General features: G+C 39.7%; 1 long non-coding RNA gene across 1 annotated transcript in view; it reads right to left on the reverse strand.

The window, feature by feature from the left end:
* Nucleotides 1-14,807, reverse strand: part of LOC103666026 — a 37,139-nt gene extending 22,332 nt beyond the window's left edge. Inside the window, exons 1-3 of the long non-coding RNA XR_569440.2 lie at nt 14,545-14,807; nt 13,688-13,834; nt 4,348-4,402 (exon numbers count right to left, since the gene is read on the reverse strand). This is a non-coding gene — a long non-coding RNA (uncharacterized LOC103666026). The remainder of the gene's footprint in view (nt 1-4,347; nt 4,403-13,687; nt 13,835-14,544) is intronic.
* Nucleotides 14,808-15,144: the final 337 nt, after the last annotated feature.

Genomic DNA, 15,144 nt, shown 5'->3' on the forward strand with positions numbered 1-15,144 from the left:
TTGGAGTGTTGAACAAATGTTTCTGCTTCCCTACACCATGATTCAACCTCTATTGGGGTACATTTAGATATTCAAGATGACCAAGTTATACTTAATTTTAAAATATATATATATGTTATATATGGTATACTTTAATAAAAATGTACTGCATATGTTCTGAAATTCTAAATAGAAAATCTTTATTTAAAAAGCTATGATTAGTGCATTTACTTTGAAAACATACACAGCTATAATCATCTATAACTAAAGTACTATAAAATAAAGTACTATAAAACATTTATAAATATTTTTATATTTTATATTGGCAGTTTGCCATTAGACTCTGGTCAAAAGGTTTAGGAGGATTGTTAGAATCTGTGAAGTGTGATATTACCAGTTGCTGCTGCTGTTGTCATGTTTATAATCAGCCTATGTTTTAGGATAAATTTATGGGTCTTTCCTGCTACAGCTCCCAGTATTTCATTATCAGCCCACCCCTTCCTGCCATTTTCCATTAAAGAAACACCCCAACCATCACTAATCCAATGTGTCACTAAAAATCATTAGTAAATTAAGAGCACACTCTTCGTTCTGTCCCTTTCTCTCACTGGTAGCCTGAGCACTGAGCACTTTTCATTGCATTCTTTCTCAGGTTGTTCTGAAATACATATTGTTACTCAGAACTCAGACGCCACTCAGAGAACTGTGTACACCTCACTGATAATTATCTGAAAAGAAAAACAGGGACACAGGCTGTTTTTTCGAAGATTTTGTTTGTGGACCCAGTAAGTTCGGTACACTAAAACTGAATTAAAATGAATTTTAAGGTAAGAAAAGTAGATGCAGGATGAATATACTAGTTAGGATTTATGTAGTCCCATGCCAAATTGGAATATAAACTATTTTAATTGCTAAAGATAAGGAAATCTAAAATTAAAAAAAAACATGAAAGCTTAGAATGGGGTTAGGGAAAAATGCATATTCCTCATATTGTCTTTATGGATGAACTATAGGAATTGTGGCTGGTAGGTCAGGTGGGATGAACTGAGGCAGTTTCCCCCATTGGTCACTGTGGCCCAGTCTTGCCCTTCACTTCACAGGCCCAGAAATTTGAGCTTTATATATCCTGTAATGGGCTGAATTGCGCCTCCCACCCCCTTCACCAAATTCATATGCTGAAGCCATTACCCCCAGCACCTCAGAATGTAACTGTATTTGGAGACAGGGTCTCTAGAGAGGTGATTAGTTAAAATGAGATCGTTTAGGGTAGACCCTAATCCAATCTGACTGATATCCTTAAGAGGAAATTTGGACGTCAGACATGTGCACAGAGGAGACGGTGTGAGGACAGGGCAAGGTCACTACCTGCCCGCCACGAAGAGAGACCCAAGAAGAAACCAAACCTGCCAACACCTTGATCCTGGACCAGCACTGTGAGAAAATACGTTTCTGTCCTTTGAGCCCCCAGTCTGTGGTATTTTGTTCCGGCAGCCCTAGCAAACTGATAACATGCCCCAAGATGACAACTCTGGGGAAGTTAGGCTGACCAACTCCTAGTGGATTGAAGGCGCAGCTAAGTATCAGGTTAATAATTTAAATTGGGAAGTACAGTTGAGAAGGAGACCTGACTCAAGTCGGTTCTCTCCTTCTAGGAAAATCCGTGTGAAAGCAACTTTGTGATCAGGAGATTTGTTTTGGTGCAACCAGGGCCATCAGTTCTCCGTGAGGGTATCCCCTTTCTGGTGTTGTGCTGGATACACTGCTATCATCTTCCTTTTGACTTTCTTTTTTTTCCTGGCGCCCTGATGACCGAGATCTCTCCCCTGTTACTGGGCTGTGCAGGCCTTGCCCATTTCCCCCTCTAAGTTCTTTCTATGCCGCTCTGGCCAGTTTATTGGACCAGAATGGACCCTGACTCACAGGCAGCCAGTGGCAGTACTTGTAATTTTTAATGCTTGCCATGTATGAGGAACTATCTGGTGTAGAAACAAAACGTTGTTATTTAGTATTTTTCATGTTTAAAACAAAATGAACATAATGTAAGAATTCTAGTATGTTTACTCTTTATAAATTTATCATATATTGGGAATTTCTGGTCACGAGGTTTTTCACAAGGTACGAGAGGCAAAGCACTGCGACAAAACTTGTATTTGGAGTGTTCTAAAACTGAGTTAATTTTTATCTCAAGTGGCTAATTTTTCTGAAAAAATGTGTGCGTATCTCTCTCCCTTCCTCCCCACCCATCCACCCACCCACCTATTCATCCATCCATCCATCACTACAAAGCAACTGTTAAGTCTAAAATTTCTTTGCTCCTAAACTTGAAGCTAATGTATTTTCTTTCAAAGACACATTTTATTATTAAAGGTCAAGGGAAAACGTTATGTAGTAACAGTCTTTAAAGTTTACTTTTCCTTCCTTATCTGTTTTCCTGTGTCTAATATAGTTTTGAGGTGGCTGACCTTGCCAGCACACTGTTGCATTCTCTTGAGGAGAGAAGTGTCATAATTCTAGTCCAAAAGCAGCCACATGGTAGCTTTTCATCTCTACCAGAAAGATTACAGTTTATGTTAAACTGCTTAGAAAACCAGATCCTTGAGCAGAAGCTAAACGACATCTGCTATTAGAGGGATGGGAAAAGAAATATCCTATTTCACTTATTATTGAAAGAATTCAAAAATGGCATTGTTAATGGCAAAAACAGTAAGGTGCTTTCACTTGTTTGAGGATAAATTTATGATTTCAGTATATTATGTTTAAGTACATCTACAGGCAACTGCACTTATTAAGGAAAACTGATTTAAAAAAAGACTTCAGGCACTGTTAAAATTACTTATTGATTATAGCACTTTATTTGAAGCTTGTACCCCACGGTGTTAACTTATATTTTACACACACACACACACACACACACACACACGTATATGTAATAACAGTATCCACTGCACAAGGGCCAACTTGGTTTGGGTCTTTCCTACATCAACATGAGCCGCACCCTCCTGATGCCCAAGGGTTCTGCTGGGGGTCCTCAGGCATATAGGAGGGAGAGCTCACTGACCCTCCTCTTTCTTTAGAGCTCTGCTCTCCCTCCTCCGGTGCAGCTGCTCAAGGGAGCTCTCAGCACCGGTCATGGCCTGAGCCCACTTTCCGTGCACCACTGCCAAGGCAGGAGACCCCAGGAGAGGCTGCTTCTCTGGCCACTCCACCTGAAGATGCCTCCGGTACTCAACCGGTTCTCTGGACTGTCTCTTTTTCTACCTCCATTTTGAGCTTTAAAAGATTCTGTAAGATTCTAGCCCTATACTGGTTGTTTTTCTGCCAGGCAAATAAAATATGGCATAGCAGGACCTATTATTTACACTAAAGGAATAGTATGGGTATTCTACTACACTTTTCTTTCTCTTTCCTTTTTAATTTTTAAATTTTATATTTAATTTTTTAAAGATTTGAGAGATAAGCAGACTCCGCGCTGAGCACAGAGCCTGTCCAGGGCCCAATCTCACGATTCTGAGGTCACGACCCGAGCCCAAATCAAGAGTTGGACGGTCCACCGACTGAACCGCGCAGACGCCACGATCCTTTTTAAATACAGCATGTCTTGGTGATCATTCCCTGTCAGCCCCCAGAGATCCACCTCACTCTTTTTAATGACTGCGTGGTATTCATTTTATGAAGTAACCACATGGAATTCCATGGTATGGAGCTGATGAACGTTTAGATCTTTCCTTCTCTCCTCTCTTATCGAACAAGGCTGAACATACATTTTTGACCTTGGGAAAGAGTATATTTGTAGCACAAATTTCAAGTAGAATTGTTTGGTCGAGTGGTAGGGGATTTTTATAGTTTATTAGATATTGCCAAATTCCCTGCAAACAAATTGTACCAATTTACACTCCCAGTAACAGTATACGAGGGTGCCTATTTCTCCTTATCACCAAAAACACCGATTCTGGTGATAATTAATCTTCAACGTCATTCTTCCACCTTCTTTTTAATTGTTTTTTTCCCTTCAGGCTGCATGACAACCCTCATTCAAGCCCTTTTAGCAGTTCTCCTCACTTCATTGACTTCAGCTACCATGTATGTTCTGACAATCCCAAATCTAAACCCGCCCTCACCCAAGTTATGTAACACACGTTCCCTATGGGGCAGTTCTATCTGCTGGCCATACTTTTTGAACTTCACACATACAAAACCAAGTATTGTCTTTTCTTCACATCCCTCCACCAACCCCAGTTGTATTCCTCCTCCGTTCCCACCCTTGCATCATGCTGCCATCCGCCCAAATTCGGGCCCTGGGCAGGCTGTGGCAGCCGATTAAACTCATGAGCTTCTGAAGACCCCGTGTGTGTGAAGTCTGCCACTTACCAGGTGGATGACCGTGGGCCATTTCTAACCTTGCTGTGCCCCCAAACGTCCTCATCTGAAAATGAAAATAATAATACTGAATGTTCCATAGGGTCGTGATGAGGATTCAATGAATTAATATATGCCATGTGCTTACAACAGCGGCTGTTACATGACAAATCCTATGTAAGGGCTATTTATATATTTTGACTCCCCATACCTAATTATCAAGTCCTATAGATTTTAATTCTGAAACATTTTCTGAAATCACCCTCTTTTGTCCTGTGTCCCAGATGCTGCCCTAATTCAAGCCTTTAGTATATTTTATTGGGATGATTGTGATGGCCTAATTGGTCTCCTTGCTTCTCGACCTTTTCTTTATAGCAAATATTATATTTCTAAAACCCAGAACTGATGATGATGATGATTTTACTCGCTGCTGGACCTTAATTCTTTTGTCCACAGGGCACTGCAGTTCCACTTTTTCCAAGAAAGGCTTTCCCCCCAGCCGTGTGGCTCCAATGGGAGCACCCATTGCTCCCATGGTTTGCCAGTCTTGGTCACAACTGTTTAGACAAGGTGGGCATGTAACTCAGGCTGCCCCAATTAGAACGCTTTGCTGGGATCTTTCAAGCTGTGACTGTGGAAACAGAATCCATCTCCCTCTCATATTGAAACTGGAAAGACAACAAAGTTTGAGAACTACAGGCAATTAAGTTTCCCGCCCTGTGTAGAAAGATGACACAGGGAGCTGAAAAGACTGAGGACAGACAGGTAGTTTCTTGGCATTAAACTTCCTGCTTCCAGATGACCCACACTCCATCTGTACCACGATCTTGCTCATGTTACATGAGTCTTCTAATAAATTCCCCTTCTGCTATCTTCTTTGAGCTGGGTTTCTGACCCTTGTAACATTTATCATGAACACTAGGGCTTCATATTCTGTTGATTTGCATCTTAAAAATTATAATAACGTTTTGTAATTTCACCACAAATTCAAGGAATAAAAAATAAGTATATTGATCGAGTTGCAAATGTGTACGTGAGAAAGAGAAAACTAGGAAGTGCCTGGCACTCACTGCTAGGCCTTGGAGTTCTCCTGTTGAACATAAACAGCCTCGTAAAGCACCAACATCAAACAAGGCCACTCTGTGACTGTGATCAAGAGAGACAAAAAAGGGGCGCCTGGGTGACACAGCGGTTAAGCGTCTGCCTTCGGCTCAGGGCGTGATCCCGGCGTTATGGGATCGAGCCCCACATCAGGCTCCTCCGCTATGAGCCTGCTTCTTCCTCTCCCACTCCCCCTGCTTGTGTTCCCTCTCTCGCAGGCTGTCTCTATCTCTGTCGAATAAATAAATAAAATCTTAAAAAAAAAAAAAAGAGAGACAAAAAAAACCCAAGACCTTCTCTCCCTCCCAAGCTCATCTAAGTATAGATAGAAACAAGGTCAGTCTGCAGACAACAAAAACACCCCCCCCCTCATTGCTCATATGACCGAATACTGTTTCTTTATCAATTACACCTTTGGCCTCATTTCATTCCTCTTGTCTTATAAATAAGATTAATCAAGATGCCCAATCACAGAACTGCCCCCACTTTTTGAAGCCCTACCAAAAATCTCCTGATACAGTACAATCCCGTAAATCCTTTTTAAAATACCTTCTTTCTCAGACACCCACAGTACCCTATGGTATATGTTCCCTCACTACAATGAGCAAGAGACCCAGCTTCGTTTAAGTACAGGTAAGTTCAGGGTGGTCTTTGGCTGGAGGGCATCAATATATGGAACACTGAAAACAGTTTTCTTGTTGAAGGGTTTTTCATTAGACTTAACCTAAAGATCCTTAAGTATATTTTGGACAGTCTTCTAGGAGCTCCCAGTGTGTAATTATAGTTATAATGACTGATAAAACAAACTGTAGGCTTTGATTTTCAATTACATGTTATAGGAGAATCATAAAAGATAAGACAAAATGAAAGCACATTTCATGAAAGACATTTGTACTGCAATCTAAGCTAGAGAGCACTTTGCCTTCAAAACCAGAAAATAATGTTAATATTTCTAGTGCATGAACCAGGGACTCTGTCCTAGAAATGTAAAAGCTGTAGTACTAATGCAGTTTGATTAAAACCTGAAGGTGGCGGTAAATTCCCAGAAAACTAAGATACTTCGTTGAGAATTTGTATTTTTTCTTCTAATTATTCAAATGTGGATAGTGTGGCTGCAGTTGCATTTAATTCTACTGCGTACTAATTAAGGGATCTTCAGGAAGAAGATGAAGTTCTAAACAAGGATTATATTGTTATTACTGTTTACCAACTGAAGTCACCATGTAAAAGGCTTAGGAACATTGCAATGGATTATATGCTTTAGAGTTACTATAGAAACAAAGTATGTAATTAAACAAAAGGAAACATTAGAACTTTTAATACAGATCAAAGTGGCCTGAAGGGATGTGGCATTAACTAGGTAGTTTCTATTTGTCTATTAAATTTATAACGCTGTTGGTAAGCTTTTTGCCCCACACTTTCCCGATTTTATCCTCAATATTTTTAAAATAGAATTTTGCATGGTTGTGTTTTTCCCCAAGGATCTATTTATAATCAATAGACTTTCTAGACTTATTAATCAAGTCTAGACTTATTAATCAGGAAGGGCCTAACTGGTAATTTAATACAGAAAATTTACAAATAGCAAATTAATAAATACTAATTCATACTGGAATATGAATTAACTTATTGATCTTTTATATAAACATCTAAAACTAGATTGTTTCATAGTTTCTTCTCTTGAGGGTAAACACTATCACTGGTACACTGAGTTATACCCAAAGTTTTAGTGACCTTAGTACATAGGCACAGGATTATTAGAGCTTTGAATATTAGGAACCATAAAATTTCTATAATCCTTTTACAAAAAAGTTAAGTACTGTCTATATTAGTGTGTAAATACAAAAAATAAAGTAGTTAATTTTGTTGAGCAAGATAAGTGATGTTGATATTTTAAATATCTTCCTATAACTATGCTAATACACGAATAACTATAAGTTTAGAAATTAATGGATGATTTGAATTTTCAAGATGTTATTTCATTCCTCCATTTAATTTTATTTAACTTTATTTTTAAGGCTGTAGTATAGTAATAAACTAATAACCGTGGTAAATGTAAATTTAATTTTATAAATCCAAGAATTTATCTTTATTCATCCTTATGATAATCTCTTTTAGGGAGTTAGAAATTTTACATAAAGACTGAAAGAGGATTAGTTATGAGTTTGTTTGTTTTGACCAGGGAAAAATGTAAAGTTAGAAGCACAGACACATAGCATATATTTATTCCAGAGATACTGAAACCTGTTAATAATAAAAATGTCCCAAACAATTATTTTTAACATAACAATTATTCTCAACAATTATAAATGACTAGTCCGTTTCATCTTCAAATAGTGTTTAGATTTGAATACTTGAAAACTTGTAGTAAAAACAAAACAGAACTGTAGATTCTGTATAATTTAGAGCTATTTTAACTTATGGTGCTTGAGTTCCATTTGGTTAATTGGAAAACATAAGAGTAAATATAAATATAACTCCCTATGTGTGATCACCACCTTAAAAATACATACCAACGAAGTCTGCATTATTTCATTAACTGTTGACTAGTGGTGGTGAACACCGGCTGCCAGCAGAGGGCGCTTTGAGGTTTATCTGTTAGAATTCCAACACTTTGGTGGCTGAGGAATATAGACTATTTGTCTTCAAACTGATTTCCTAAGAGTGCAGACCTTTCTAATATTTCTTTATTCTCTCTGATTTCTTGTCTAATTTTATAAACCCCTAGACTGTCTGGCAAGGGATGAGAAGGCTACCTAAAAAATGCAGCAGCAGCTCCCAGCTGAGTGCATGAGCAGACGTGTAAGAAATAGTCCTGTGGGGTGAGATGTAAGGGAGGCGGGAAACTCCCTGCATTTTTTCTCTCAGCCCCTTTCAAACTCCACCACCACTATCAGCAGTTCTCGCCTAGAGATCTGTATGGAGCCCAGAAATAAAAGCATGTGGTTTAGTCTAGTCTAGATCTGAACATCAGATCGAAAAGAGGAAGCCCCAGGGGGAATCAGGGCTGAAGTCGCCGTCTGGGCAGTGGCTGTCATGCTTTTTGAGAGATACACGTCCTAATACATTCATGCGTATGCATACACACATACAGAACACACACACATAAAAAGTACCTTGAAGCAGTATTTACCCCTACAGTGTATGAAAGAGATATAATTTTTGTTGACTTTTCTTTTCTTTTTTTCAAGTAGGCTCCACACCCAACGTGGGGCTTGAACTCAGGACCCTATGATCAAGAGTTGCAGGCTCCACCAACTGAGCCAGCCAGGCACCCTGAGCTATGTATGATTTTTAAATACTTAAATGAAATACAGAAAATAAATTCTAACAGGGTTTTTCAAGGAAACTGACAAATTTGTTTTGGTAATGTGTGTGGAAGAACAAAAGGCCAAGAATAGTCACAATGCTTCCAAAGAAGAAATGGAATTAAAATTGAGCAGGATAGAGACAGCAGAGATGAAGAAAAGGGAAGGTTCAGATTGAAGTGGGGTGTGGCACTAGAACCAAGAAAAGCTCCGAAAACAAGCCACCCTATTATTGAGCCCCATACAAAAACAACTAAAGAGGGAACTCTGTGATGTTAGAGGTTTCCTGTACCTTGCTTAGTGTAGATGTCCAGGAAAACCATTTTTACATAAAAAAGACTAAAAAGTATGAAGGTCAAATCCCATGCAAAATTATTATAATAAAAAGAGAAAAAGAAGTAAAACAATGTTCCTACGCCAGAAAGACATGCCCACGATACAGATCAAAACCGTCATCTGCTGTGCTCGCCTGAGTGAGCCTAAGCATCGCACATACTACAACGGGAGCGGTGCACAGAGACACGAGCATGGCTCCCGCGCGAGGCTGACTCGCACATTCGCGAAGCATTCCATATTTAAAAACAAAAAACAAAACAACTTGTGATCTACTGTTTCAAAATAACTAAAAGATACTAGGAAAATGGTATAAGACATGAAAAAACAAAACACACGAGTCTTCCCTTATTCAGGGTTTCGCTGTCTGTGGTTTCAGTGACCTGTAGTCGCCTGCGTTCGGGAAGCAGATGACCCTCCTTCTGGCGCATCATCAGAAGGTCAGTAGTCTGCTGACACTGCATCACAAGGCCTACACCATTCACCTCACTTCATCTCATCATGTAGGCATTTTACCATCTCACATCATAGTCGTAAGAAGGGGGAGTACAGCTCAATATTTTGAGAGACAGAGAAACCACATTCCCACAACTTTCATTACGGTATATTGTTACAACTGTTCTATTTCATTATTAGTCATTGCTGCTAATCTCTCATTGTGCCTCATTAATAAATTAAACTTTCTCATAGGTATGTTTGTATAGGAAAAAATACAGTATACGTAGGGTTTGGTACTGTTTCAGACATCCACTGGGGATCTTGGAACAGATGCTGCACAGATAAGTGGTATTTATTATATATCATAGTTAGAAAAACTCAGAAACTCAGCCAAGAATAAAAAATAAAAAAAGTTATCTCAAAAGTGAAGACTAAACTAGAAGGAACACAAGACTGAACAAATCCATTACATATTGCCTTAAAAGAAACAGAAGGTGAAAAGAAGAAAATTAAAAAACAAAAAAATCAATGAAGTTTGAGATTGAAGGGATTCAAGAAGAGGAAGAGGTAACCAATACTGAGGATGGAAAAAGAAGACTGGATACCTGGATTATGGCATCCTTGAAGAAGAAAGCCAAAGTAAAAGAACAGAACAAATGCTAAATACTCTAATTAAGAAAACTTTCCTGAAATAAAAAAGATTTGGATTTCACACTGAATGCATAACTGATAATACTGAATTAGAAGGACCAGTGACAAGACATATTCTAGTAAAATTACTGAATGAAAAGGAAAAGGAACAAATTGGGGGACTATCTAGGAAAAAAGAGCATGTGACTTATAAGGAAAAGAAAATTAGGGTTATCACTGGATTTTTCAACAGAGTGCTTTATCCCAGAAGAAAATGGATTAGCACACTGAATATATTTAAGGAAATAAAGTGCGAGGCAAGAATTTTATATTCAGTAAGACCAACTTCAGAGATAAAGGGCACAAATTGTTGTCAACAAGAACTCAGAGAACATTATTCCAGTGAACCCTTCCTAAGGAATCGACAAGAGAATGAGCTCCACACAATCAAAATGACTAGAGAGACATCAAAATAAGGACTGATGAGGATTAAATATATGGTTAACATAAATTTCAAATTAAAACACCTCGTTTTTCAGCCTATACCTATAACTTCATTGCGAGATGCTATTTCATACAAGTCCACTACAAGTTTTTAAAATGATCTCACCAACAATTTTGTCACAAAAGACTTGAGTTAACACATGATTCCTATCTGACTCAGCAAAGAAGTCACTCATGTCATTGATGAATTGGATTCTTTTTTTAAAAAGACTTTATTTATTTATTTATTTATTTATTTATTTATTTATTTAGTGTGCATGAGTGGGGGCGAGGGGTAGAGGGAAAGGGACACAGAAAATCTCAAGCAGACTCCCCACAGAGTGAGGAGCCCAATGCAGGCCAATCCCACAACCCTGAGATCATGACCTGAAATCATGAAATCAAATCTTGATCATGAAATCAAGAGTTGGACACTCTACCCACTGAGACACCCAGGCACCCTGAATAAGATTCCTTTTAACATGAATGTTGGTTGCTATTTTTGTTTCTTTAATGAGTAAGGCAAATGTGAAACAATTCAGACTTGTAAGAGACGTTCACCCATTTATCAATGATGCAAGTGACCTCTTTGATGAACCTGGTAATAGTTTTCAAATATTTCCTCATTTTTAGGGTGCTATTCAACATGGCTACAGGCACAATACCCTTCTAAGTTTAATTTGCATTATTAACATTTTCTGCATCACTTTTCAAAGTCTAGACAATCATAAAAACAACAAATCAAATCCTAACTTGTATCATTTACCAATTTCTGTGGTGTGAAAGTTTCCACTATGGCTGATTTCAGGCTACCAATGTGATGTAATACAGTGTGTCCACCATTTATTTGACAGAGAGAGAGAGAGAGAGCCAGCGAGAGAGGGAACACAAGCAGGGGGAGTGGGAGAGGAAGAAGCAGCCTCCCAGCAGAGGAGCCTGATGTGGGGCTCGATCCCAGAACGCCAGGATCACGCCCTGAGCCGAAGGCAGATGCTTAATGACTGCGCTACCCAGGCGCCCCAAGAAACAATTATCTTGAAAACTAGTGGATAAAGGAAAGGAATCCAACACCTATCCTGCCTTTCCTATGTGAATTACACCACTTGGTGATAAAACAATAGATGAGGGTAAGTGTGTTACTATAAAGGTAATCCAACAAATAAAATGATAGAATTTGCATATCACCATTTGGCAATTTCTAATGAATGGCTATAAGCACAAAACATCAGTGGCTGCTAAGTTCACAAAATAAAGAGATACTCAGAATTATATGCCTCTTAGAGTTCTGAACTTGAGTCTGATCCAGTCTCTGGATCCAGCTGACAATTTGCAGTTCAGAGGACAGAAGAAAGTCTTGGGTTGTATTAAGAATATGCAATCAGCAAAATCCAGTCTGTAAGAAACTCTACAGGTCAAATGGCCCAGGTTCTGTAACGGAAAAACTTTAAGGAAATGAAGGGACAGAAGAACTTAGAGTAAGAGATACTTAGAAGATGCATAATTTTTTTTAAACCAGGCAAGACTAACTGATAGTGTGATGGGATCCATGCTTGGGTGACAAAACTATTTTTACAAAGCAAAGAAGTGATTGTTATGAAAGCCAGATGGTGGCTATTTACATAAGAAGGGTTGTGACTAGGATGGAACACACGGAAGCAGCTTCTGGAGCTGCTGGCAACAATCTCCTTCTTGACTAGTGTGATGTTTGCCTTATGATAATTTCTTGGGTTATACATTTGTTTTATATGATTTTTATGTCTTCACTTTTATTTTACAATATAATGATTGTAAAAAATTATTTCCAGGTGGATTTTTGGCTTGTACATCTTTTTTTTTTTTTAAAGATTTTATTTATTCGACAGAGATAGAGGCAGCCAGCGAGAGAGGGAACACAAGCAGGGGGAGTGGGAGAGGAAGAAGCAGGCTCATAGCGGAGGAGCCTGATGTGGGGCTCGATCCCAGAACGCCGGGATCATGCGCTGAGCCGAAGGCAGACGCTTAACCGCTGTGCCACCCAGGCGCCCCCAACATACTCAACCATCTTACCTATGAACCAGGCGTCAATTTTGTCTTCCTGTCAGCGAATTGTAGGGAACGTCTACTAGATCACAGATGTGAGCTGAGAGAGAGGTGTTGGTGCAACAGAGGCAGGCAAATGGGTAACGTGCTTGTGTTATTTGTGCCCTCTGGATCCGTGCAGTCCTTTCTGTCTCCCCTGCCCCAACTTACATATTACTGTATGCAACTCTTGCAGAATAGCTCTGGTCACATAGTCACTTACTGTCCCATGGTCAGGCGCTCAGTCTCTACAAAGGCCCAATAGCAAGTCAGAAGCTGCTTTTCAAATGATGTCTAATTTTCTGCTGTTGTTCCAGAACACTGGAGGTCTGCAGTCCAGCTCTCCTATTTGAGACTTGTGAGAGACTGCAAAGCATCCTTGTCTATCACAGACACCTCTAGCACACAGTATTTGCTGGATCGTAACCTGTACGCCAGGGTTGCTTGTAGCATAGACTAAGTCTGCTGCAGAGCCCTCTCTTAACTCTTACTGGCAGCATCTGGAGTCATCTGAGTGAGCAATGGGTTGGATTCCCAAACATGTACATGGTCTGCAAAATCTGAAGATGGCTACCATTCATTGTGCCTTTCTTAGGAGGAGATGCAAGGTTCAGTAAGGTGTTCTATACCTTAGACAGTACACCTCAGCATGACCCCCTATCCAGTCTCACCCAGTATGGTAACTTCATTAATGGGGAGGTGCTCTAGTCACTGCACGGTCTTCTTCCACTTTCTAATGCACATATTTCTTATCAGAGCATTTAGAGTACTTACCCCCTTCTCCCCCCAATCCCCTGGGTTGATTCATAAGATGCCTTAATACAACTGACCAGCACAGTATTCTGTGAAATGTCCAGGCAATCAAAATTCTTTTGGCCCGTATTTTAACGGAGAGCAGGAGAATTAATTTAACCAACATAACCCTGGGACAAGACCATGAATGTGAATTGATGTCTGGTGCGAGGGAGTGTGAATTGCTTCTGATCTTAATGGCTACATACCACATGCCAAAGCTTGTCAGTCTGTTCCATTAAACACAGCACACATCAAAATCACAGCACAGCAGCCAGGACTGGGGCTATCACTTGGTTCAGTTTATGGCAGCCGACTGTTCTGCCAGGTCAGTATGAGTTTTGCTGATACCGGACCTGTACATTAAAGAGAGATGATGAGGACCACTGCCCCACGTCCTTTACATTTTTTTTTTTTTTAAGAGAGATTGAGAGTAAGCCCAAAGGGGCTTGTGTGGGGGAGAGGGAGGAGAGAGAGAATCTTAAGCAGGCTCTCTGTGCCAGATGCAGAGCACACCGCCCCCACCCACTCCTTGCTTTGGGCAGCTGGCTGTCGATCTCAGGACCCTGAGATCATGACCTGAGCCAAAATAAGAGTTGGAGGAGGCTTAACCCACTGAACTACCCAGGCGCTCCTCTCCCTTACATTTTTAAGGATATCATCACTCTGACATTTTACCCAGGCTACAGTATTACTTTTTAGCTTACTTATAATTTACTGATAAATCATTCTGAATCTTAATTTTCAAGTCATATGTAGGCACTACTTGTGTTGCTATGAACAAAATCTATAGCAGACATCTTAAAGACTAAAAAGTTTCTAAATTTTCTGCAATACTATAAGAATTAATAAGATCTTATAAAAGTATGGTTTAAATCTATTGGTTGATTTATATAAATAATTGAACAAACAATATTCCACAATTCTAGAAGAATTTTTTTTTTTTTTTTGGCACTATGAATGATTTTCGCTTTTGCACATTTTGATACGGCTGCCAAGGTTCTCCAGAGAAAGAGAACCAACAGGATCTATATAGGAAGAGATTTATTATATGGAATTGGCTCACTTGATTATGGAAGCTGAGAAGTCCAACCATCTGCAAACTGGAGATCCAAGAAAATTGATGGTGGAATCCTGTCACCGGAGACGGGTTCTTGGCACCCACAATGATAGAAACTACCAGGCGGGGCCCAAAAGTCAAAGGGACATGCAAGGCTTTATTGGGGCTCCAGTACGAGCTAAACAGAGACAGAACCAACATAAAGTAGGTTAGGTGGCTTCGGGCAACAGCGGTAAGATCCGGGCCCTATGTAAAAAAAAAAAAAAAAAAAAATCCCCTTTACGGTCCAATATGCTAACGCAGGAAAAGGGGGGGAAAGCGCTTCCTCCTGATTGGTTGGAAGGGTCTCATTCTGATTGGTTGGAAGGGCCTCATTCTGATTGGTTGGAAGGGCTTGGTTTTGATTGGTTGGGAGGACCTATGCTGAATGGTTGAGACGGGCAGGCATTTCAGGCAGCTCATTGGTGCATTTTGGAGCTGGGTCTCTCTTGTAAATAGCGCTGCAGCTGGGTTGTGTTTTTCGAGACAAGCAGTTTTATGGTAACGGTTAGGAGAAAGCGCCCGGGTACTTAATGTTTTTCACTTGGGGTTTGTTGCAATAGTCCC

Source organism: Ursus maritimus, unplaced genomic scaffold, assembly GCF_017311325.1.
Source record: "Ursus maritimus isolate PB19 unplaced genomic scaffold, ASM1731132v1 scaffold_36, whole genome shotgun sequence".
Taxonomy (NCBI): Eukaryota; Metazoa; Chordata; class Mammalia; order Carnivora; family Ursidae; genus Ursus; species Ursus maritimus.